At 40.2% G+C, this 27,414-nt stretch overlaps 1 non-coding gene across 1 annotated transcript; it reads left to right on the forward strand.

Annotated features, from left to right (window-relative positions):
- Window positions 1-8,306: 8,306 nt before the first annotated feature.
- LOC127077368 (small nucleolar RNA R71) lies at window positions 8,307-8,413 on the forward strand. Its single transcript, XR_007787194.1, has one exon. It is a non-coding gene; the product is annotated as a small nucleolar RNA R71 (small nucleolar RNA).
- Window positions 8,414-27,414: the final 19,001 nt, after the last annotated feature.

Consider the following 27,414-nt stretch of genomic DNA (forward strand, 5'->3'; position numbering starts at 1 on the left):
TTTTGAGGGTTCTACACCAGCAGCCTTTTTCACCCTTGTTGTTCTCATTTTAGCCACACTTTTCCCTTTTCTAGTTCTCAGTTTCTCAGTTACACTAGGTTTTACCAGATGGACCAAAGGATCATCCTCTTCTTCAGAGTTTTCTTCCTCTAGGTCAATAACCTTTTCCTGAGACACATTTGATTTCTTGCTAGGTAGGGTTTTACCTAGAGAGCATAGCCCTTCATCATCAACTTCCTTTTCTGATCTAGATGAGTCATCATCTTTATCAGCATGAGGTTCTTCCTCATGAGAGGGATCCCTTCTGGACAGAGGGGTAGAAACCCCTTCGACTTTATGCCCTTCACTTAGAATCCTAGTGACTAGGTTTCTTATGGCACGATCAACATAATACATGTCTTTTGGATGAGACGAGTTTCCAGAGGTATTACCTTGCTTATCTCCAGTCTTGGAGGAGGGGCCTGGGGTGTCGCCTGGTATTATGCAAAGTGGAGTAACGTCCATTACGTCTTCATCTACAAACTCCATGGATGGATTCTTTGCATGGTGAGAGGATTTTGAACCAGATGATGATGGATGTTGAGACATGGTGTAGGACTTTTGAGTAAAGTTTATTTGCCCCAGCTGAGCTTCTCTGAGAAGTTGAATGGAAATGGTGATTGCTGAGTTTAGGTAGCATGTGCTAAGGGAATAGATACTATTTTCAATGCTAGGGAATGATTTGTCATTAATGTGGCTCTTTCTTTTAAAAAGGCAGACACTATTTTTATTTCTTTTATTTTTCCACTTTAATTTCCATAATTTCACAAGAGTCCAAATCCCTAATTTTCCTCCCTCATATTCAATTTGAATTTCACCCAAATTCCTTCCAACCCTGTCTGCTAGTTCCAGTCCATGCTTTAGACCTCTGAATTTATCTTCCACGAATTTTGTAATGAAGTGACAATAGTACTTTGTCCATCTGTGCTGAGTCTGATTTTTGGTCCTAGTTTCAGCATTCAGGTTATCATAATACAATGTCATGACATCGTGTGTGACATTGTATGCTATCATCACTAGTTTCATCCAACCCAGTTGAGCCCAACTGCTTCCATCTTCTATACTTTTCATATGTGTAGAAGCAGGTGTCATTCCAATCTTCTTCACATTGTTCTTGGTCTTTTTGCTTCGAGATAAGCATAAATTCCTCTGTGGCCTAGTCCCAATAGTTCTATACTGCCTATGACTGGTCATATGTCCACCTATTTGATCTAACCTCTCAGTTTTTTGAGCCATCATAGCCCTTTCTCCTCTAAGCTTCTGGTGTGACATCTTTGTCTGACATTTCCCACAAACTTGTTTTTCATCACTCTTGAGAGCATCTATACTCATCCAATACTTTAAGGGATAATCCATTTGAGAGCTTCACATGTAGCAGTTGTCTTTGGTCCTGATTCCTTTCATAATCACTTCACTATTTTTGTCAAAGATTAGACATTCAGTTTTGGTGAAGTTAAAATTCAGACCTTGATCACCTAGTTGGCTGATGCTTATTAGATTTGCAGTTAGGCCCTTGACTAGTAGAACCTTGTCAAGTTTAGGTGCTCCAAGACAATCAAGCTTACCTGTTCCCTTAATTTCACCTATTGCTCCATCTCCAAAGTTTACATGGCTTATGACATGATGATGCAGATCAGTTAGCAGGTCTTGGTTTCTAGTCATGTGTCTAGAACATCCACTATCAAAGTACCATTCTTCTTTGGCAGAGATTCTGAGGGGAATGTGAGCTATCAGACTAGTAACATTAGTCTTAGGAATCCATTGTTTCTTAATTATAGGCCTGTGCTGTTTGGGTCTGGATTGATAGTGATTCTGATGATGAGTACGCTTAGGATAACCATACAGTTTATAGCAGAAAGGCTTCAGATGACCAAACTTCCTACAGTGATGGCATCTCCGTCTCTGGTGTTTCCCTTTCTGCTGTTTTCTCCTCTGATGTTGGAACATATGATGTGACATCACAGGTTTACTTTTATTATAGATGCACTTAGGTTTGGCTTGGGATTTGGCACCAGTGTAACTGCTCTCAGGCTTTGAGTCATTATACCCAATGCCAGATTTGTCTCCTGTTATTTGTCCAGTTTGGAGAATTTTGTCTAAGGAGTCAGATCCATTGCTTAACATCCTTACATACTTGTTCATCTCTTCTAGTTTAGAATTTAGAAACATGACTTCAGTTTTAAACTTAGAGATGGTTTTCACATGGTCTGCCTTCTCTCTTTCCAGCTGTGCTATCTTCTGAGTTTCAGCTTGTGGCTTTTCAACTAGCTTGGCATTCAGAACCACAACTTCTGTTTGTAACTTGGAGATGGTTTCCAAGTATTCTACCTTCTCATTCTCAAGTTGAGTTATTTCTTTCTTCTGGTTTAAAACCTGCTTGCTCAGCTCTACACTTTTATGACACAACTCTCTGTAGGTAGAGGCCAATTCCTTAAAGGTTACTTCGCCATCACTTGAGTCTTCATCAGATCCCCATATTCATGTCAAAGCAGTCACAAGATTTGCAGCCTCCTCTGTATCACTATCATCTGACCAGGTGGCAGCAAGACTCATCTTCTGCTTTTTGAGGTAGGTTCCACATTCAGTTCTAATGTGTCCATACCCATCACATTCATAGCACTTTACTTCTTTTCCTTCTTTGGGATTCTCCTCTGGCCTTACTCTTCTTCCATTGCTGATGTCAGGTGAGATGTTCTTGACATTTGCCTTGGCTCTTACATCCATTTTCTTTAACAATCTGTTGAACTGTCTCCCAAACATTGCAACTTCATTGGCCCACTCTTTATCCTCATCTTGATTGTTTTCCTCTTCTGTGTTTGATATGAAGGCAATGCTTTTTTTTTCTTTTCAGTTCCATCATTCAATCCCATCTCAAAGGTTTGGAGGGAACCAATTACGTCATCTACCCTCATGTTGGAAATGTCTTGAAACTCTTCTATGGCAGCCACCTTCATTGCAAATCTCTTAGGGAGTGACCTGAGTATTTTTCTTGCTAGTTTTTCATTTATCATCTTCTCTCCCAGGGCTCCTGAAGCATTAGCAATCTCAAGGATACTCATGTGAAATTCATGAATGTTTACATCTTCTTTCATCCTTAAGTTTTCAAACTTGGAGGTGAGCAGCTGAAGTCTAGACCTCTTTACCCTAGAGGTGCCTTCACGAGTGGTCTTGAGAATGTCTGAAGCATCTTTGGCCACTTCACAGTTGTTTACCAGCCTGAAAATATTTTTGTCTACCCCATTGAATATTGCATTCAATGCTTTAGAGTTTCCAAGAGCAAGATCATCCTCCTCCTTGGACCATTGTTCTTTAGGCTTCTTCTCAGTAGTGGCTTCTCCTTCTTTAGTAATGACAGGATGCACCCAACCTGTTAACACAGCTTTCCAAGCCTATTTATCAAGGGATTTCAAAAATGCTACCATTCGAGGTTTCCAATAGTCATAGTTAGAACCATCCAAAATTGGTGGCCTATGAACAGATCCTCCATCTCTCTCCATAGTACCAGAAAGTATTGCCCCTAGATCTCACCCAGAACCAGAGTAGGATGCCTGCTCTGATACCAATTGAACTTCTGGTATCAGATATAAGATGTCGAAGGTAATGTCATGACACTAATATCTGTTAACACACAATGGATAAAAAATACAGAATGGTAAAGCAAATAACACAAGCAATTGTTAACCCAGTTCGGTGCAACTCACCTACGTCTGGGGGCTACCAAGCCAGGAAGGAAATTCACTAAAATAGAATTAGTTCGAAGACTCTCCGTACACTTCAACAAGTTACAGTCTTTCTCACCTAATCTCTACCCGTGCAATTTCTACCTAAGCACTCTTAGATATGAGAACCCACTCACTTCCCTACAATCACACACCAGTGATTTTAAATAACAATCCCTTGTGAAAAGAAAATACTTTTCAATTACACACTCTTGATTTTACTTCACAGTTTCAATCAAGAAGACACACTCTTGATCTTGCTTCACAGCTTTGATCAAGAAGACACACACTCTTGCTTAACAGCTTTAGAGTGACAAATTACAACCACAAATCAGTACAATTCAATCATCAATGGATGAATTGAATGACCTACAAGTCTTACGACTAAACAGACACAAACCCTAGCTCTCTCTCTATATTTTGCTCAGTATTGGTTGTGTGTTCAAACAGGTTTTCTAAGTCCCTTTTTATAGAAGCTTTCAGCTGGGCTTGGACATCTTAAAAACCCTAAATCAATTTTCCAATCAAATCTTTTTATAACAGCTGGTTAGATCTCCTTGGAAAATAAGTAAATCTGGTTGTAATCCATGATTGAATGCACTAGCTAATTATATCTTCAATCACGCAAAGATTGCCATTAATTGTGCAATCACAAAACACCAAACATTCATACTGAATGTTCTGTGTACAGGATGTCATGACATCGGGTCTGACATCCTGGAAAAATCCTGCATAATCCAATAATTCCTTTTATAAATTCCAGCAGGTACAGCCATATCAGATGCCATGACCTTGTGTATGTCATCTGAAACAATCCTGCATGAACATGTCTTTCATTTAAGATCCAGCAGGTACATCCAATATCAGAAGCCTTATCATTGTATGTGGCATTCTGAAACAATCATGCATGAACATGTTCTTGAACTCCAGCAGGTACATAGGATATCTTATGTTAAGACATCACACATAACATCTTGTGAATACTCTTTGTTTTACCAAAATTGCTGTCAACACTTAGAATCAACAACATTCGTATGTATTTCTTCCACGGATTCTTCTATTTTTGTATCGTTTAATGTTAGTTCAGATATATCACTTTCCATTTGGGCTATGAGTCGTTCGTAAGGGAAATCATCGTTAATTGGGATTTGTTCGGGTTTATTCCCTTCGATACGTGATAAGTGGTCTGCTACTACGTTTTCAGTACCTTTCTTATCTTTTATCTCTAAATCAAATTCTTGTAAGAGCAGGATCTATCTTAAAAGTCTTGGTTTGGCATCCTTCTTACTTAGCAAATATCTAATAGCGGCGTGGTCGGTATAGATGATAATTTTTGCCCCTACCAGGTAGGAACGGAATTTGTCCAAAGCGAACATGATGGCTAGAAGTTCTTTTTCAGTGGTGGCGTAGTTCATTTGGGCAGGATCTAGCATTCTACTTGCATAGTAAATAGCATGAAGCTTCTTATCCTTCCTTTGTCCTAGTACCGCGCCTACTGCGTAATCACTCGCATCGCACATGATGTCGAAGGGTAATCTCCAGTTAGGTGGTTGCATTATGGCTGCGGTGATTAAAGATGTTTTCAGTTGGTTGAACGATGTTAAGCATTTTTCATCAAATATGAAGTCAGCGTCTTTCATTAATAATCATGTAAGTGGCTTGGTTATTTTCGAGAAATCTTTAATGAAACGTCGGTAGAAACCGGGGTGTCCTAGAAAGCTTCTTATTTCTCGTACAGTTTTTGGAGGTTGAAGGTTCTCTATGATTTCTATTTTAGCTTTGTCGACTTCAATTCCTCTGTCAGATACCATGTGACCTAATACAATTCCTTGTTGAACCATGAAATGCCATTTCTCCCAGTTTAAAACGAGGTTTACTTTCACGCATCTTTCGAGTACCATTTCAAGGTTAGATAGACATCCTTCAAAACTCTGCCCGCAAACAGAAAAATCGTCCATAAAGACTTCCATGATGTCGTCTATAAAATCGGCGAAGATTGCCATCATGCATCTTTGAAATGTTGTGGAAGCGTTACATAAGCCAAATGGCATTCGTCGATAGGCGAATGTACCATATGGGCATGTAAAGGTAGTCTTTTCTTGGTCGTCAGGATGGATGTGGATTTGAAAGAATCCTGAATAACCTTCTAGATAGCATAAGTGAGAATGCTCAGCCAATCGTTCAAGCATTTGGTCAATGAAGGGTAGAGGGAAATGATCTTTACGAGTGGCTTTATTCAGTTTTCTATAGTCAATGCACATTCTACTTCCGGTCACAACTCTTTGTGCTATAGATTCGCCCTTCTCGTTCTTAACAACTGTAACACCTCCTTTTTTGGGTACTACGTGAACGGGGCTAACCCATTGACTATTAGAGATCGGGTATATGATTCCAGCATCTAGAAGTTTCTTTACTTCATCCTTGACTACCGTACTTAGGATAGGGTTGATCCTTCTCTGGTGTTCTCTAAAGGTTTTACAATCTTCCTCCAGCATAATGCGATGCATACAAATAGAATGACTTATTCCTTTTAGATCGGCGATGTTATATCCTAACGCTGTTGGGTATTTTCTTAGGACATCTAGTAATTTCTCAGTTTCCATCTGTCCCAAGTCAGCGTTGACTATTACTGGTTTTTTCAGTCCAGTGTCTAGGAATTCGTATCTTAGGTTCTTTGGTAGTGCTTTTAATTCCAAGTCAGGTTTCTTTGGGCATGGCATGTGGTTAGGTGTAAGTGCTAAGCATTCACTTAGACTTTCATTTTGCTATGGTTCATGCCAATTATTGTCTTCAAAGATTGAAGGGATTTGGATTTTTATTATATCTGAATATATGGTTTCTTGCTTCTCCATCTGTCTCACGCACTCCTCTATGACATCAAGCAGATAGCAGGTGTCCTCTATAGTTGGCGCTTGTAAGAATTGAGTCAAGATGAATTCAACCTTTTCCTCTCCAACTTCGAATGTCAGCTTACCTCTCTTTACATCTATTATGGCTCCGGCGGTAGCCAAGAATGGCCTTCCTAGTATGATAGGTGTACTGGCATCTTCTTTAATGTCCATGATTATGAAGTCCGTAGGAATGTAAAATTGTCCTACACGTACTGGGACATTCTCTAGTATACCGACAGGATATTTGATTGAGCGGTCAGCTAATTGAACAGACATCTTGGTCGGTCTTAATTCTCCCATACTGAGCCTTTTACAAATGGTTAAGGGCATTACACTAATGTTGGCTCCTAGATCGCATAGAGCTTTGTCTATGACGAATTTTCCAATGACACAGGGTATGGAGAAACTATCTGGGTCTTTTAGTTTATGAGGCATGTTATTCTGGATTATTGCGCTACACTCGGCAGTAAGTGTAACTGTTTCTTCATCCTCAATCTTTTTCTTATTGGATAGGATTTCCTTAATAAATTTGGCATAGGAGGGCATTTGTGTGATGGCTTCTGTAAAGGGTATCGTAATGTTTAGTTGCTTTAGAAGTTCAACAAATTTCCTAAATTGACTCGCAGATTTAGAACTTTTGAGTCTTTGAGGATACAAAATGGGTGGTTTATAAGGAGGTGGAGGCACATAAGGTTTCTCTTTCTCTTCGGCCTCTTGGGTATTATCTTTTGTTTCCTTCGGTTCATTCACCTGCTCAGTTGAGGTTTTATCTGGTTTTTGGTACATGGCAGGGTTTTGGAGTCTTGGATCTACGGGTCCGTCTACTTCTTTTCCACTCTTCAGTATAACGGCATTTGCATGTCCTATTGGATTAGGTTGCGGTTGTCCAGGAAATGTTCCAGCTGGAGCGGTTGTAGATGCTTGATGTTGAGCCACTTGTGAAATCTGTGTTTCAAGCATTTTATTGTGGGTGGCTAAGGCGTCTACTTTATTCGCTAGTTGTTTAAGTTGCTCGCTACTATGTATGTTTTGGTTCAAGAAGTCTTTGTTTGTCTGTGCTTGGGTAGCTATGAAGCTTTCCATCATTAATTCGAGATTTGACTTCCTAGGAATATTAGGAGCATTATTAGCTGGCTTTTGATATCCAGGCGGAACAGTTGGTGCTTGGCCAGTTGCATACAGGGCATTGTTATTCTTATACGAGAAATTAGGATGGTTTTTCCAACCTGGGTTGTAGGTATTCGAATAGGGATTTCCTTGTGTGTAATTTACTTGATCGGTTGGGACTCCTGCTAATATTTGACATTCTTGTGCAGTGTGTCCAGGGTTTCCACATAACTCGCAGTTTGGAGTTACAGCAGCCACGGTGGCTGCGGGTGGTATGGTCAAGTTATCTAATTTTTGAACAAGGGCATCTACCTTTGCATGAACAAGGTCAAGGCTACTGATTTCGTACATTCCACCCTTAGTCTGGGATTTTTCCACTAGAGTTTGTTCACCTCCCCATTGGCAATGGTTTTGGGCCATGTTTTCAATGAGTTGATAGGCTTCGTTGTATGGCTTGTCCATAAGTGCATCGGTCGCGGCAGCGTCTACTGTAAATATTTTGTTATACAAAAGCCCATTGTAAAATGTGTGAATGATCACCCAGTCTTTGAGATCGTGATGTGGACATATCCTCATCATGTCCTTGTATCTCTCCCACGCTTCATAGAGAGATTCCACATCTTTTTGTCGAAATCCATTGATTTGAGCTCTCAGCATAGCAGTTTGCTCGGCGGAAAGTATCGGGATAAGAAGACGTTCTTCATGTCTTCCCATGTCGTAACGGAGTTGGATGTCAAGGATTGCAACCAAGCCCAAGCTCTGTCTCTTAGTGAGAAAGGAAAATAGCGCAGTCTTATGGCATCTTGAGATACATCATTCGCCTTTGCAGTATCTGCGTACTGCACGAACTTAGTCAGGTGTTCATTAGGATCGTCGGTAGGATTTCCAGCAAATTGATGTTGTTGGACAGCTGATAATAGTGAGGGTTTCAGCTCGAAATCGTTTCGATTGATAGCGGGGGTAACAATGTTGTTGTGAGGTTCTTGTTGGGACGGGGTAGCATAGAATTTAAGAGGACGATTTTGTGGTCCTTCTTCAGCCATGTTTGGTTTTTCTTCTGATTTAGGAGGAGAAAAGATATCGGGAATACCGTACTTTTGATGATATTCGTGTATTCGGCGTCTCACGTATAAGAAACGCTCTAATTCAGGGATTGGTGGTGCTAAGTTATCGCCTTGTGAGCGAGTACTTGGCATACAATCAGGGAAAGAAGGGAGAGAAGATTAGTTTTTGTTTTTACCTTAGTCTATATTGTGCAACGAAAGAATCGCAATATTCGACTAAAATAGGTCCCCGACAACGGCGCCAAAAACTTGATGGTTCGTCTGGCTATATATAAAATATAGTATGTAGGGTACTTGACTGCAAGTGCACAGTCCAGTCGCTTTAGTTTTAAAAGATATCGATCCCACAGGGACCTATGGTCAAACTGAAGGAGAATTGCCATCCAAGGCGCAGTGGAATTTAAAAATTTCTCCATTTAGTGATCCTTACGAATGGGAATGATCAGTGATAGAATCGTTACCTCTTGTGGCGATCACGAACGTTGAACGATGACAACGTCTCTACTCAGTCCACACGAACGGATTCCTTCAATCTCAGTGCTAGCTGGTACGAATGAAGGCTTTGAGTGAGAGAGAGAGAGAGGGAAACAAAATTCCAAGTCTTCACTTGAGTTGAGTCTGAGTGACAATGCTTCTATCCAAGGGTTCTATTTATAGAACCACTTGTGTGGGCTTCAAGCTAAAAAGCCCACTTAAGTGTATTTTGGCACATATCTCATAATATGCCAAAATCACTTAAGTATTTGGTACCTTACCATATTTCGTCTCCCACTTATGTGCACCGTACCTTACGGTGTTCCTTAGTTACTCTATTTCTCATCAACCCGTCCTTGTGTGTGACCCTGTAGGTTTTTGCGACGTTGGCAATTACATTAAATCACGCATTTAACATAATAAACAGTGAGCGGTATCGAGCAACACATCACTTCTACCCAAGTCACGAAAATGTCATGTGATCTGACAAAACCTCCTGTGATAATAATTATGTGTATAATTACCCCTTTGTCCTTATGTCTATATTGAACACAAGGTATAGACCGTGTCATCCTTGTCCAGTTCAATATTGGGCCCATAGACATTTATCATGTTACACAAGATGGGTAAATTCCATCTAGGTCACTCATGTCCCTCAACATGCTTCGTGGAATACCCATCAACTGTCTTTATGGTTATCCAGTTACGGACAATGTTGGATCAGCAATAAAGCACTCGACTCTACATCTAGGATCCATGGTGGTTTCAGGTCGAAGAGTGGTATACACCATTTTCACCATGAGAATAACTTATGACACTTTGCAAACTTTCTATATAGTATTCTCATAGCGGGTCAATCCGGTATAAATATTACTCTTAATATTCATACCTATGTTTAAGACTTGATAACTCTTTATCCATGATCCATGAGATGTGATCATCAGTCTACAAACATAATTGTCTTAATGCTTTAATGTTATCTCACTTCACAATAAAGCTCGACTACGGATACTTTAAGAATAGTGTCCCTATGTTTAATGTGCTCTCATGATCAAGTCACACTTGATACATTAAACAGACCATCTATTCCAGGGACTTTATTAAACAACCATAATAAAGAAAAAGCCTTTTATTATTAATAAATAATTCGATACAAGTACCAAAAGTATTGGCCTCTAGGGCTTACACCAACAATCTCCCACTAGCACTAGAGCCAATCAGGCATACCCCTAATGACCATTGATCTAGTATGGTCATCATGCTTCTGCTGCGCAAGAGGCTTTGTCAGTGGGTCAGCAATATTGTCAAGTGTAGGTACTCTACATATTTTCACATCTCCTCTATCTATTATCTCTCGAATGAGGTGATAACGCCTGAGTATGTGTTTGGATCGTTGGTGAGATCTAGGTTCCTTAGCTTGTGCGATAGCACCATTGTTATCATAATAGAGACCAATGGGATCCACAATGCCAGCAACTATGCCAAGTTCACTAAGGAACTTTTGATCCAAACAACTTCCTTTGCTGCACTTGAGGCAGTAATATACTCAGCCACGGTTGTAGAATCAGCAACTGTATCTTGCTTTGAACTTTTCTAGCTCACAGTGCCACCATTTAAGCAAAACACATAACCATTGGAACCATTCATATTAAAGCGTCTCAGCACTTTGTCTATGTACTCTGACTTAGGCCAAGCATTTTGTGATCTATCTCTATAGATTCTGATTCCTAATTTATAGGCTGCTTCACCTAGGTCCTTCATAGAAAAGCATTTCCCCAACCAAGACTTTACTTATTGCAGGGTAGGGATATCGTTTCCAATGAGTAATATGTCATCTACATATAATACCAGGAACACGATCATGCTCCCACTAACCTTCTTGTATACACAAGGCTCATCTTCGTTTTTGATGAATCCATGAGTAATACATCACCTTGATCAGATATCCATATATCTCAGGTAGGTGACGTATCCTGCCTGACCTACGCTGGTCTTGTTCTACTTGAGTAGGTTGCTCTTACACAACTATTTGTGTTTCCTGCTCTTATTCATCCATAGGTGTATCAATGCCTTGTGATTCTTGAATTTCTTCAAGCTCTACTTTCCTTCCATTGATTCCTTTAGAAATAAAATCCTTTTCTAGGAAAAACTCTAGTTCAAGCGACAAACACTTTTCCCTCTGAAGGATTGTAGAAGTAGTACCCTCTTGTTTCTTTATGATACCCCACAAATAAGCATTTATCAGATTTTGACTCAAGCTTAGTTGAAATTTTTCGTTTCACATAAACTTCGCAACCCCAAATGTTAATGTAAGACATATGTGGTTTCTTACCACTCCATATCTCATATGGTGTCTTCTCAACCTTTTTGGATGGAACACGGTTAAGTGTGTAAGCTGCTGTCAATAGTGCATGTCCTCAAAAAAAGTTTGGAAGATCGGCGTGACTCATCATGGATCGGACCATGTCCAACAGGGTTCGATTTCTTCTCTCAGATACACCATTCCATTGGGGTGTTCCAGGAGGAGTAAGTTGGGATAGGATCCCACACTCTTTCAGATGGTCATCAAACTCTAGGCTTAAATACTCACCACCTCGATTTGATCGAAGAGTTTTAATATTCTTACCTAGTTGGTTCTTGTACTCCATTCTAGAATTCCTTGAACTTTTCAAAGGACTCTGATTTGTGTTTCATTAAATACACATAATCATATCTACTGAAATCATCAGTGAATGTGATGAAGTACTGAAAACCTCCTCTGGCTGGCATGTTCAGTGGTCCACATACATCAGTATGTATGAGGGCCAAAAAGATCATTATCTCTTTCACCCTTTCCTGTGAATGGAGACTTTGTATTCTTTCCAATTAAACAAGATCTGCATGTCTCATATGATTCATAATCAGAAGAGTCCAACAGTCCATCTTAATGGAGTTTGGAAATGCGTTTCTCATTTATGTGGCCTAATCGACAATGCCAAAGGTAAGTTGGATTTAACTCATTAGGTTTCATCCTTTTAGTATTAATGTTATAAATAGGCATTCAAGGACATATAGTCCATTGTTCATTTCTGCAGAAGCATAGAATATATCATTCAAATAAATTGAGCAACAATTGTTCTTTATTATAAATGAAAAACCAAACTTGTCCAAACAAGAAATGGAAATAATATTCCTGCTAATTGCAGGTACATAATAACAGTTCTCTAACTGAATTATTAAACCACTAGTTAAAGTCAATACATAAGTTCCTACGGCTAAAGCAGCAACCTTTGCTCCATAGCCAACTCGTAGGTCGACTTCACCTTTTGCCAAATCTCTACTCCTTTTTAGTCCCTGCACATTTGTATAAATGTGAGAACCGCATCCAGTATCTAATACCCATGATGCAGAAGTAGATAAATTAATTTCAATAACAAAAATACCTGAAGTTGAAGTCTCTACTCCATTCTTCTTATCTTTAAGGTACTTTGGGCAGTTCCTCTTTCAGTGTCCGGTCTTACCGCAATGGAAGCAGGTGCCTTCTTTTGCTATGCCTCCACTAGGCTTTAAAGCAGCAATGGTGGGTTTGGGTTTGGCAACTTCCTTTCCTTTCCCTTTATCACCCTGCTTAGTGGGCCTTTCGTTCTGTCTCTTTCCATTTCCGATCATCAGAATGGACTTCCCTTTTGACTTCAGATTCTGCTCGGCAGTTCTTAACATGGCGAGCAGTTCAGGAAGCGATTTGTCCATATTATTCATATTGAAATTTAGGACAAATTGACTGAACCCATCTGGCAACGATTGCAAGATCAAATCAGTCGCAAGTTCCTTTCCGAGGGGAAAACCCAATCTCTCAAGGTTTTCCACATACCCAATCATCTTGAGTACATGGGGACCTACAGGGGCTCCCTCAGCTAACTTGCCTTGAAAAAGGGCTTTTGAAACTTCAAACCTCTCAAGCCTTGCTTGCTCTTGATAGAGCATTTTCAAGTGTTCGATCATATCGAACACTGACATGTTCTCATGTTGCTTTTGCAATTCTGAGTTCATGGTAGCTAGCATGAGACAAGCAGTTTCATTGGCATCATCGACATGCTTCTTATAAGCATCTCTTTCTGCCTTAGGTGCAGAACTAGGAGGTTCCTCTTCAGGAACAGGTGTCTCCAAGACATACAGCTTTTTATCATGTTTGAGGACAATCCTCAGGCTTCGGTGCCATCCAGAAAATTTGTCCCAGACAATTTTTCTTTATCAAGGATTGATCGCAGGATGTTGTTAGAGGTGTTTGCTGTCATGGTAATCTACATAAGGATTAATGAAAATATAAGTATCATTGACATATTTAATTAGGCCTTTAATTAAATATGCTCCCACTATTTTACTCAAAACAAATGACCCTCATCATTTGATTCGGAAAATCCCGTTGGAAGATTTTCTAGTGGGTCGAGATCCATATTTCACTTCGTTCTAAGTCTGCGTAGGCGGATTACACAAAACTAGGTTATTTAGGTAGGAACTCCTTCCAATTGTATCTCATACAACTCTCAAAAATTTCATTTGGGTGAATAACTCCTTATTCCAATCCATCATATGGATCATTCCCAACTCTTGCTTCTAAACATATATAATCTTATTATAATTTGTTTAGTTAAGTTTGACCCATTGTTTTAACAGTTGGATATTACAATTATCCCATCGCATCTTACTAATATAGAACATGCACCTCTCGTAGGCGAAACCTACATTATCCATTATTAGTCTTGATGAGTGTTAAAACTTGGAAAGCATAAACTTAATATTTAATTTGAGGGAATTGCAATTTTTCTGATCTCACTGGCTTGTTTATCATATAAACCGTCTCTCACATGCATCAACATACATTCACGTGCATCAACATACATACATACATAATGAAACAGTTATGGCCCCTAGCGCAATTGTTCTCCCAAGCCAATGAGAGAACCTAAGCTAACCTAACAACGATCTAAGCTTCTCCAAGCAAGATCTTCAAGGTTGTCCTCCTTTGGCACTGACTTCTTTGCTTTCTTCATATCATTACATTACATAAAAGAAACTCGTTTTACATACGAGGGAGTGAGATGAGAAAAGAAGTTACATTTGGGAGATTAAGAGAGAGGCACGACACGCAGGTCGTATTTTAAAACCCAAAGCAGAATAAAGGAAAACTAAGGCCATAACCGATCACCACAAGACAATAATAAAAACTTTATTATTATTATTATTAATTCTTTTAATTAATTAAAACCAAATTAAATTTCGAAGACCGATCACACTACGCAGAGTTAGCCGGGGTCAGCGGGAACGGGTGTTCCGCTGCCCGGTCAACGAACGGGGGTCAAGGGGGCATCGCCCCTTGCGGGGTTGAAGGGGCAGCGCCCCTGGCCGAAATTTTTAATGAACAATTCAATTAAAATCGACGTCGCTTTTCGCATCAACGCTTGATACTTTAAAGCACTGAGTTAGTGAATTTTACCTTGCGTTAACCGGTTAACCATATGCGTTAACCGGTTAACACTGTTTGAAAATCTGTTCAAAAATTGTTTTCTGCCTTGCGTTAACCGGTTAACCAAATGCGTTAACCGGTTAACACTGTTTGAAAATCTCTTGGAAAACTGTTTTCCGTCTTGCGTTAACCGGTTAACCAAATGCGTTAACCGGTTAACACTGTTTGAAAACTTAAAAAAAAAATATTTCGTATTGCGTTAGCCGGTTAACCATATGTGTTAACCGGTTAACACTGTTCCAAAAAGTGTTTAGAAAGCACAACTCTTGTGCAGTCATAACCCCAATCACATAACTCTCTGACAACACAACCCTTGTGCCGTCACTAACCCTGATGCACCAATTTCAGACCGTCAAACACATCTCGATTGTTGATTCTGTTTTGGTTGTTTGCCTTACCTTTGACCCTAGTCTTTGTACTAGTGGTTTGTACTCACCAATTGTGTTTGTGTTTCAGGTATTTAGCACTAATGGTTGGCGTTGATCTCACTTCTTGAGATGCAAATTACTTTGTCCACTAACCTTTGTTGTGTTGCAGGTTCATTGAGTGTGATGGAATCACTTGAATCCTTGTGTACTTATTGGATGTTCCATTGTGTGGTCTGTTTTGGTTCTCTGAATAGGATATTGACTGTTTGACTTTTGCACATATACATTAGTCGCTTTTAGCTCTTGCTTGAGCTTTGCTTTGGTTGTGGTTGACATACCACCTAGGTAACCACTCTTGTACTCCATGTAGTCTGGAAGCCCTGTCGTTTCTTTTGGCAGGCATTTGGCTGAAGTCCTCCTTAAGAGGCCATGACTGTGATTGTTTACATTTGTGCTAAAGACCTCCTTGTCGAGGCATGTTACTTGTTAAGTCCTCCTAAGTGAAGAGGCAATTGACAGATAGAAGGGATTAGCAATCAATCCCTTGTTAATCGTTGAGTCGTTCATTATGCCCGCGCTACGTGCTGATGCTCTTGAACCTAACCCAAGATCTTTGTATAGAGTCAGTCATGTAGAATAGGGTCCCTCATTCTGGATCCCCACGCCTTCTTTGATTCAAGCTCACCCAGGCCAGGGTTAAGAGCATGAGGTCTTATCCTCATTTCCTTTCATCAGCTTCACCCTAACTCTCAATGTTAGTGGTTAAGAGCTTCAGAACACCCCTACAGCTTTGGCTTATTTGTCGAGGTTGATATGAACCCTCTTGACTAAAGCCTCACCCTTGGATGTTTGAGCCTCCTTGTTGGTGTGTTTACTTCATGTTATATGTTTTTTTGTGGTGTGATTCTATCCCCATAGGTTTGCTAGACTTCGTATAGTCTCTCGTTTGCATGTCAATTAAGGTAGCACGGTTCCTTCGTCTAGGACTTCCTTTCTTGCGTGAGCATTCCTAAAACACAAACAAAATTTATCTTCTCTTAAGGACACGTTAACTCCTTCTACTACAGGTGAGTAAGTCTCCAAAGGTCGAGCGTCCGGTAGATTGCGTAGTAACGTTGTTCACCTAAAAAATACAAAACAAACAGAAATATTTTAGCCGAACTACGGCAACTCTGATTCTCATGTCTAGATGAGATACGTAGGCACGAGATGCGATGTCTTGTCGAGTTTGACTGACAACTAACATTTAATCCTTGCTAGTTTTCGCCCTCGTCGCGATTCTTTTCTCTCGCCCTCGTTGCGATCGAGACCTTCCTTTTCTCTTGCCCTAGTTGCAATCGAGACCCTTCTTCTTTTCGTGTGTGTTTGTTAGGAGTTGGATGTAAGTCCATTTATTGGCATTTCGTTTCCTATTTGCGTTTGTTTGTTCGGAGTCGGATGTAAGTCCATTTATTGGCATTCCGTTTCCTGTTGTGTGTTTCTTTTTGCGTCTCTGTTTAGCGTTTTGTTTCGGCGTGCGTTAGCCGATCTACGAGTGCTCTGATTCTTACTCTGGTTAGAGAAGATACATATGCATAGGATGCGATGTCCTAGCGAGCACGTTTCCCATTTCCCCGAACTACGTTGAATCTGATGTTTGTTTCTGCGTAGGCCCAGGATGCGGCATCCTGCCGAGTCCCCTTCCTCCATCTTCTTTCACCTGTGTTTCGTTCCAGTTTGGTGCGGTTATTCGAGCAGTTTGTTAGCAACCTTTTCTTTTCCTGTTGAGCATGGATCCCGTCGAGTACGACGGACGTGAGGGGTGCTAATACCTTCCCCTTTCATAACCGACTCCCGTACCTTGCAATCTCTGGTCGTAAGACCATTCCTTTCCCTTTTTCAGGTTTACTTCGAGCGTTTCCTTTCCCTCCTTTAGGATAAATAACGCACGGTGGCGGCTCTGTGTCTTTTCCCGCCGGTTGTTTTTCGTGATGCGACAACAAGGTACCAAATACTTAAGTGATTTTGGCATATTATAAGATATATGCCAAACTACATTTAAGTGGGCTTTTTAGCTTGAAGCCCACACAAGTGGTTCTATAAATAGAACCCTTGGGTAGAAGCATTGTCACTCAGACTCAACTCAAGTGAAGACTTGGAATTTCGTTTCCCTCTCTCTCTCACTCAAAGCCTTCATTCGTACCAGCTAGCACTGAGATTGAAGGAATCCGTTTGTGTGGACTGAGTAGAGACGTTGTCATCGTTCAACGTTCGTGATTGCCACAAGAGGTAACAATTCTATCACTGATCATGCCCATTCGTAAGGATCACTAAATGGAGAAATTTTTAAATTCCGCTGCGCCTTGGATGGAGATTCTCCTTCAGTGGTATCAGAGCCACTTAGGAAACCATGAATCTGATAACTGTTTTTTTCTGTATTAATACGATTAAAGATAGAATGAATCAAAGATTAAATTGAGATCGATCAAGTCATATATATGATATATGTAATCTTGATGCAAAATACATTATATATGATATAGTGTTCTCGTTTCGTTCATTCAAACACTCAATGATTTTTTTCCTTTGAGCGATCAATGGTTATTTGCTTCTTGATCCGACATTAGTATGGTGAAGCAATGACGTGTTGATCAATCATACTGAATCAACAATCGAGATGTGTTTGACGGTCTGAAATTGGTGCATCAACAATCGAGATGTGTTTGACGGTCTGAAATTGGTGCATCAGGGTTAGTGACGGCACAAGGGTTGTGTTGTCAGAGAGTTATGTGATTGGGGTTATGACTGCACAAGAGTTGTGCTTTCTAAACACTTTTTGGAACAGTGTTAACCGGTTAACGCATATGGTTAACCGGCTAACGCAATACGAAATATTTTTTTTTTTAAGTTTTCAAACAGTGTTAACCGGTTAACGCATTTGGTTAACCGGTTAACGCAAGACGGAAAACAGTTTTCCAAGAGATTTTCAAACAGTGTTAACCGGTTAACCAAATGCGTTAACCGGTTAACACTGTTTGAAAACTTAAAAAAAAAATATTTCGTATTGCGTTAGCCGGTTAACCATATGCGTTAACCGGTTAACACTGTTCCAAAAAGTGTTTAGAAAGCACAACTCTTGTGCAGTCATAACCCCAATCACATAACTCTCTGACAACACAACCCTTGTGCCGTCACTAACCCTGATGCACCAATTTCAGACCGTCAAACACATCTCGATTGTTGATTCAGTATGATTGATCAACACGTCATTGCTTCACCATACTAATGTCGGATCAAGAAGCAAATGACCATTGATCGCTCAAAGGAAAAAAATCATTGAGTGTTTGAATGAACGAAACGAGAACACTATATCATATATAATGTATTTTGCATCAAGATTACATATATCATATATATGACTTGATCGATCTCAATTTAATCTTTGATTCATTCTATCTTTAATCGTATTAATATAGAAAAAAAACAGTTATCAGATTCATGGTTTCCTAAGTGGCTCTGATACCACTGAAGGAGAATCTCCATCCAAGGCGCAGCGGAATTTAAAAATTTCTCCATTTAGTGATCCTTACGAATGGGCATGATCAGTCATAGAATTGTTACCTCTTGTGGCAATCACGAACGTTGAACGATGACAACGTCTCTACTCAGTCCACACAAACGGATTCCTTCAATCTCAGTGCTAGCTGGTACGAATGAAGGCTTTGAGTGAGAGAGAGAGGGAAACGAAATTCCAAGTCTTCACTTGAGTTGAGTCTGAGTGACAATGCTTCTACCCAAGGGTTCTATTTATAGAACCACTTGTGTGGGCTTCAAGCTAAAAAGCCCACTTAAGTGTAGTTTGGCATATATCTTATAATATGCCAAAATCACTTAAGTATTTGGTACCTTGTGTAACACCCTTCTACCCAAACGACATATTTATATATATTATCAGAGTACAACATGTAGAAGAGTTTACATTCCATACAACATGTTATTTCTCGCATCACAACATAAAATATATTCTTTATTTGATTTAAAACTTCGCAGCGGACAACAACATAATTATTATAATAATGTGTCAACATGATCTCCACAAAGCATCTCAACAGTTATCCATCATAAACAACATAAATAAAATGTAATTATCTATCGAATCCCATAACCCCGGTGTCACATGACCAGAGCATTTGACTCGACTCTGTAGAATAACTCTACACTTATTCTTCCAACCTCAACAATAGCTACTCCTCTTTATCTGCACATTGCTCATCATAGATGAACATAAACACATGCAGAAGGGGTGAGAATCACATTATTAAATAATAATATAACGACAGAATTATACGCAATCACGACAGAATTATAAATATAATTGTATTGCGCATACGCCAACACAGTTCATCATAATCATCAAAATCAATATACTCATGAACATCAACATAACAACATATCAAATGCAATGCACACACCCATGTATGACTCAACACGACTCGGTATACCCAAATTGTGACCAACACAGGATCACCACTCCCAGATTCATCACCATAGAATCCGAGTTCCCCGCAAGGAACTAAGCCTCTCAACAAGCCCGGAGTCAACAACATCATTGGAACTCAGTCCGTTCATCACTAGGCATCGGCCTTTCATGAATGCATGCACATCAAACATGCATCATAATCATCATAGCAACAACAGCATCATATAGTCATGTCATCATCATCATTAATACATTTTTATCACAGGAGCATATCACATCATGCCACATAATCAAACACAGTATTAGCACACTCTTCTAATATCTATGCTACTCAAAACAACGGGAATCGATCACTCGTATGTTATGCATCAGCTAAGTCACCTTGCTCAACCGAAACAACTAACAACTGCACAACAACAGCCCAGGAAACCACAAGTCTGCCCATACGCGTATGGCCTATACCCATACGCGTATTGCCCAGATCCATACGCGTAATGCCCATCTCATACGCGTATGTTACGCGTATCACATACCCATACGCGTACCAACAGAGACCAATTTCACGTTCAAAACCTCATCGCTTCCACTCATACGCGTATGACATACCCCATACGCGTACCACATCCAGGGATACGCGTATCACACGCGTATGGCGCGTACCAGCGCCAAAACTCCCTTTCCTAAGCCCTCCCATACGCGTATTGCCTAGTGCCATACGCGTATGACCAGAATCCAGTTTTCCAGATCTGCTATGGGTTTTCTCTGCTACGAACCTGTCCAATTCAACCGTTCACAGTCCCAATTTCACGCAAAATCACTCATATCACCTAACACGAATCATACCCTATTTTATCTCACAATTTCTAACACTTTTGCATCTAATTCCTACGAATTTCCTTCGGTTAAAATCCCAATTTCGTTCATACAATATTCCATCATTTTCAGCATATTATTGTTTAATAAGGTTCAGACCCCTTACCTCTTTGGATTGAAGGAAGCTCTGAGCAATCTTTGGCCTTTTCCTCTTCCTTCTCTTTCTCTTCAGCGCTTCTCCCTTTTCTGACTCTCAAGCAAAATACGTGAAAATGAAAACCTTCAGTTATCTCCTTTGGCCTCTTTTACCCAATTCCACTTTTACCCTTCCACTCTTCATATTCCAATTATATTATTTATTTAATTATTATTAAAATAAATAATATCTATAATAAAAATAATAATAATCCAATAATTCAACTTTATTTAATTAAATTAATAAAATACTATTAACTCAATTAAATAATTCTCTTATTTTAATCGGGGTGTTACAACTCTCCCCCACTTTAGAAGTTTTCGTCCTCGAAAACATACCTCAAGCAAATAGAGCCGGATACGACTCCTTCATCTGATCTTCACGCTCCCAAGTCAAGCTCTCACCAGCTGGACCTCCCCAAACAACTTTCACCAGAGCAATCTTCTTACCTCTCAGGGTCTTCTCTTCTCGGCCATCTATCCGAATTGGCAACACCTCAACGGTCAAATTATCCCTCACCCGGATATCATCCACCTGAACAACATGCGAAGGATCCGCAATATATTTTCTCAATTGAGATACATGAAACACATCATGCAGATTAGAAAGCGACGGCGGTAAAGCTATCCGATACGCCACTTCCCCAACTCTCTTCAAAATCTGATACGGACCCACAAACCTCGGAGTAAGCTTTTTAGACTTTAAAGCTCTTCCCACACCTGTCGTCGGAGTAACTCTCAAGAACACATGATCTCCCTCTTGGAACTCAAGCGCCTTTCTCCTATTATCATGATAACTCTTCTGACGACTCTGAGAAATCTTCATTTTCTCCTGAATCATCTTAACCCTTTCAGTCGTCTGCTGCACAATCTCAGGTCCGAGTACAACACTCTCACCTGATTCATACCAACACAATGGAGTTCTACACCTCCTACCATACAATGCTTCATATGGAGCCATACCGATACTAGCATGAAAACTATTATTATAAGTAAACTCCACTAACGGCAAATAATTATCCCAAGAACCACTCTGCTCCAATACACAAGCTCTCAACAAATCCTCCAAGGATTGGATAGTTCTTTCAGTCTGACCATCCGTCTGAGGATGATAAGCTGAACTCAACCTCAACTTAGTCCCCAACGCTTTCTGCAAACTTTCCCAAAATCTAGAAGTAAATCTGGGATCTCTATCAGACACAATACTGGATGGAATACCATGCAGCCTCACTATCTCCTCAATATACAACTCTGCCAACTTCTCTAAAGAGTGATTAATCTTCATCGGCAAGAAATGCGCCGACTTAGTCAACCGATCCACAATCACCCAAATAGAATCATTACCTTTCACCGTCCTCGGCAATCCCGTCACAAAATCCATGGAAATGCTATCCCACTTCCATTCAGGAATCTTCAAAGGTTGCATCATACCTGCCGGTTTCTGATGTTCAATCTTTGACTTCTGACAAGTCAAACAGGCATACACAAACTTAGCAACATCTCTTTTCATACCAGCCCACCAAAACAACTTCTTCAAATCTTGATACATTTTAGTTGCACCTGGATGGATACTCAATCCACTCCTATGGCCCTCTTCAAGAATACTCTTTCTCAATTCAGACACCTCAGGAACACAAACTCTACCTTTAAATCGCAGGATGCCATTCTCATCAATCTCAAAATTACCACCATTACCCTGGTTAACCATAGTAATATGATCAACTAGAGCGACATCAACTTGCTGACCATTCCGAATATCTTCCAGAATTCCACTAGTCAACTTCAGCATACCCAACTTTACACTATCAGCGGAAACTTCGCAACCCAAACTCATATCACGGAACTGTTCAATTAACTCAAGTTCCCGAACCATCATCATAGACATATGTAGAGACTTTCTACTCAGCGCATCTGCAACTACATTAGCCTTACCGGGATGATAACTCAATTCAAAGTCAAAATCCTTCAGTAATTCTAACCACCTTCTCTGTCTCATATTTAACTCTTTCTGATCAAACAGATACTTCAGACTCTTGTGATCACTGAACACTTCGAATCTGGAACCATACAGATAATGCCTCCACATTTTCAACACAAATACAACAGCTGTAAGTTCTAGATCATGCGTAGGATAATTCCTCTCATGAACTCTCAACTGTCTAGAAGCATAAGCTACAACTTTACCATTCTGCATCAAAACACCACCAAGACCCATCAAAGAAGCATCACAATAAACAACGAAGGACTCACCAGGATTAGGCAAGATCAACACTGGAGCACTGGTCAACCGCCTCTTCAACTCAACAAAACTCGCTTCACAAGCTGCATCCCACACATACACTTGACCCTTCTTAGTCAACTGCGTCAACGGCAATGCCAACTTAGAGAAACCTTCAATAAATCTGCGATAATAACCAGCTAACCCCAGAAAACTGCGTATCTCAGTAGCAGACTTCGGAGTCTCCCACTGTAATACAGCATCAACTTTAGCAGGATCAACAGAAATTCCACCACTCGAAATCACATGGCCAAGGAAACTCACTTCCTTCAACCAGAACTCACATTTAGATAACTTTGCATATAATTTCTTTTCTCTTAACACCTGCAAAACAATTCTCAGATGTCCTGCATACTCTCCTTCCGTCTTAGAATATATCAATATATCATCTATGAACACCACAACAAAATTATCAAGGTACGGATGAAATATACGATTCATATATTCCATAAACACACCTGGAGCATTAGACACACCGAACGGCATCACAGTGTATTCATAATGACCATACCTCGTACGGAAAGCAGTCTTCGCAATATCATCTGACTTCACTCGGATCTGATGATAGCCCGATCGCAAATCGATCTTACTGAAAACATGAGCTCCAATCAACTGGTCCATCAAATCATCAATCCTCGGCAATGGATACCGATTCTTGATAGTCACCTTATTCAACTGCCGATAATCGACACACAACCTCATCGTACCTTCTTTCTTCTTCACTAACAATACTGGTGCACCCCAAGGAGAAACACTTGGACGCACAAACTTCTTCTCAAGCAATTCTTCAAGTTGCTTCTTCAATTCAACCAATTCAGTTGCCGACATTCTATAAGGGGACATCGACACTGGACTCGTACCTGGTACTAAGTCAATGGCAAATTCGACTTCACGTTCTGGAGGTAAATCACTTACATCCTCCGGAAACACATCCTGAAATTCACAGACAACAGGCAATTCTACACTCACCACTTTCTTATCCGCTTGCAGAGACGCAAATAAAGCGAATATCTGAGCTTCATCTCTCACAAAATCCCCCACCTGCCTAGCAGATAGAAATCTTGCCTCATCATTCTCACCAACTTCAGAAAACCGTACCGTCTTCCTATAGCAGTTGATAAACACGCCATAGAATTCTAGCCAATTCATTCCCAGAATAATATCAATTTGGTGCAAGGGTAAGCACACCAAATCAACCACGAACTCTCTCTCAAAGATCGTCAACTGACAACCTCGACAGACAACAGAAGTCTTCACAGAACCATTAGCAGGAGTATCTATCACCATACTTCCGCCTAGGGACGACATACTCACACCAATCCTGGTCGCACACTCATACGAAATAAACGAATGAGTAGCACCAGTGTCAACAATAGCAAGCAATTCAACATTATTAATCAAGCAAGTACCTTTAATCAGATTATCTTCTTTAGGAGTTTCAGCCCCGCTCAGAGCAAACACCCTACCAGTAGTATGAGCTGCAGTAGCCGCCTTCTTCGGTTTCGAGCACTGCGAACTGATATGACCTTTCTCGCCACAATTAAAACATGTCGGACCAGCATCCTTACATTCAGTAACTCTATGACCAGTCTGACCGCATCGGAAACATCTCAGCACTTTCTTGGTACAGCTATCAGCACGGTGGCCTGGTTCGCCACACTTGAAACATTTACCAGCTATGGAAGATCCTCCCCCACTTGGCTTCTTCTCATCTACTACTTTCTGCTTACCTTTACCATTCGGAGATGCATAAGGACCACCACGATCCTTATTCTTCTTCTCACTAAGACTTTTGTAATGAGCAGTCCTAGCCTTGCTATCTTCCTCGAATATCCTGCACTTATTAACCAGTGTAGGAAACCTACGAATCTCTTGGTAACCAATGCCTTGTTTGATCTCGGGACGCAACCCGTTTTCAAACTTGACACACTTAGATCCCTCAGCGTCAGCATTATTATAGTGAGGACAATACTGCACCAGCTCTTCAAACTTCGAAGCGTAGTCAGCAACAGACATGTTACCCTGCTTCAGTTCTAGAAATTCCATCTCCTTCTTACAGCGCACATCAGCAGGAAAATATTTCTCCAGAAAGGCCGTCTTGAACCTTTCCCAAGTCATCTCAGCACCTGGTACTTCAATTCTCTGGCGAGTGTTATCCCACCAGTTTTCAGCCTCTTCAGATAACATATGCGTACCAAACTGCACCTTCTATGCTTCAGTACACGTCATCACCCGGAAAATCTTCTCAATCTCCTTCAGCCAAATCTGAGCACCATCCGGATCATAGCGCCCTTTGAATGTAGGAGGGTTATTCTTCAGAAACCTTCCCAAATTCTTAAACTCGTCGACCGGCGGATTCTGCTGCGCCTGCATAGCCTGCGCCATAGCAGCCAAAGCCTCAGCAATCGCACGGTCATTTTCTCCGGCCATACTCTGCACAACACAACCACAACCGTTAAACATTGACAGTGTCGTTTACACTAATCTCCAACAGGGAAACCTTATAATATGACTCGACTGGACTGACAATGCTCTGATACCACTAATGTAACACCCTTCTACCCAAACGACATATTTATATATATTATCAGAGTACAACATGTAGAAGAGTTTACATTCCATACAACATGTTATTTCTCGCATCACAACATAAAATATATTCTTTATTTGATTTAAAACTTCGCAGCGGACAACAACATAATTATTATAATAATGTGTCAACATGATCTCCACAAAGCATCTCAACAGTTATCCATCATAAACAACATAAATAAAATGTAATTATCTATCGAATCCCATAACCCCGGTGTCACATGACCAGAGCATTTGACTCGACTCTGTAGAATAACTCTACACTTATTCTTCCAACCTCAACAATAGCTACTCCTCTTTATCTGCACATTGCTCATCATAGATGAACATAAACACATGCAGAAGGGGTGAGAATCACATTATTAAATAATAATATAACGACAGAATTATACGCAATCACGACAGAATTATAAATATAATTGTATTGCGCATACGCCAACACAGTTCATCATAATCATCAAAATCAATATACTCATGAACATCAACATAACAACATATCAAATGCAATGCACACACCCATGTATGACTCAACACGACTCGGTATACCCAAATTGTGACCAACACAGGATCACCACTCCCAGATTCATCACCATAGAATCCGAGTTCCCCGCAAGGAACTAAGCCTCTCAACAAGCCCGGAGTCAACAACATCATTGGAACTCAGTCCGTTCATCACTAGGCATCGGCCTTTCATGAATGCATGCACATCAAACATGCATCATAATCATCATAGCAACAACAGCATCATATAGTCATGTCATCATCATCATTAATACATTTTTATCACAGGAGCATATCACATCATGCCACATAATCAAACACAGTATTAGCACACTCTTCTAATATCTATGCTACTCAAAACAACGGGAATCGATCACTCGTATGTTATGCATCAGCTAAGTCACCTTGCTCAACCGAAACAACTAACAACTGCACAACAACAGCCCAGGAAACCACAAGTCTGCCCATACGCGTATGGCCTATACCCATACGCGTATTGCCCAGATCCATACGCGTAATGCCCATCTCATACGCGTATGTTACGCGTATCACATACCCATACGCGTACCAACAGAGACCAATTTCACGTTCAAAACCTCATCGCTTCCACTCATACGCGTATGACATACCCCATACGCGTACCACATCCAGGGATACGCGTATCACACGCGTATGGCGCGTACCAGCGCCAAAACTCCCTTTCCTAAGCCCTCCCATACGCGTATTGCCTAGTGCCATACGCGTATGACCAGAATCCAGTTTTCCAGATCTGCTATGGGTTTTCTCTGCTACGAACCTGTCCAATTCAACCGTTCACAGTCCCAATTTCACGCAAAATCACTCATATCACCTAACACGAATCATACCCTATTTTATCTCACAATTTCTAACACTTTTGCATCTAATTCCTACGAATTTCCTTCGGTTAAAATCCCAATTTCGTTCATACAATATTCCATCATTTTCAGCATATTATTGTTTAATAAGGTTCAGACCCCTTACCTCTTTGGATTGAAGGAAGCTCTGAGCAATCTTTGGCCTTTTCCTCTTCCTTCTCTTTCTCTTCAGCGCTTCTCCCTTTTCTGACTCTCAAGCAAAATACGTGAAAATGAAAACCTTCAGTTATCTCCTTTGGCCTCTTTTACCCAATTCCACTTTTACCCTTCCACTCTTCATATTCCAATTATATTATTTATTTAATTATTATTAAAATAAATAATATCTATAATAAAAATAATAATAATCCAATAATTCAACTTTATTTAATTAAATTAATAAAATACTATTAACTCAATTAAATAATTCTCTTATTTTAATCGGGGTGTTACACCTTGTTGTCGCATCACGAAAAACAACCGGCGGGAAAAGACACAGAGCCGCCACCGTGCGTTATTTATCCTAAAGGAGGGAA

Source organism: Lathyrus oleraceus, chromosome 4 (assembly GCF_024323335.1).
Source record: "Lathyrus oleraceus cultivar Zhongwan6 chromosome 4, CAAS_Psat_ZW6_1.0, whole genome shotgun sequence".
NCBI lineage: Eukaryota > Viridiplantae > Streptophyta > Magnoliopsida > Fabales > Fabaceae > Lathyrus > Lathyrus oleraceus.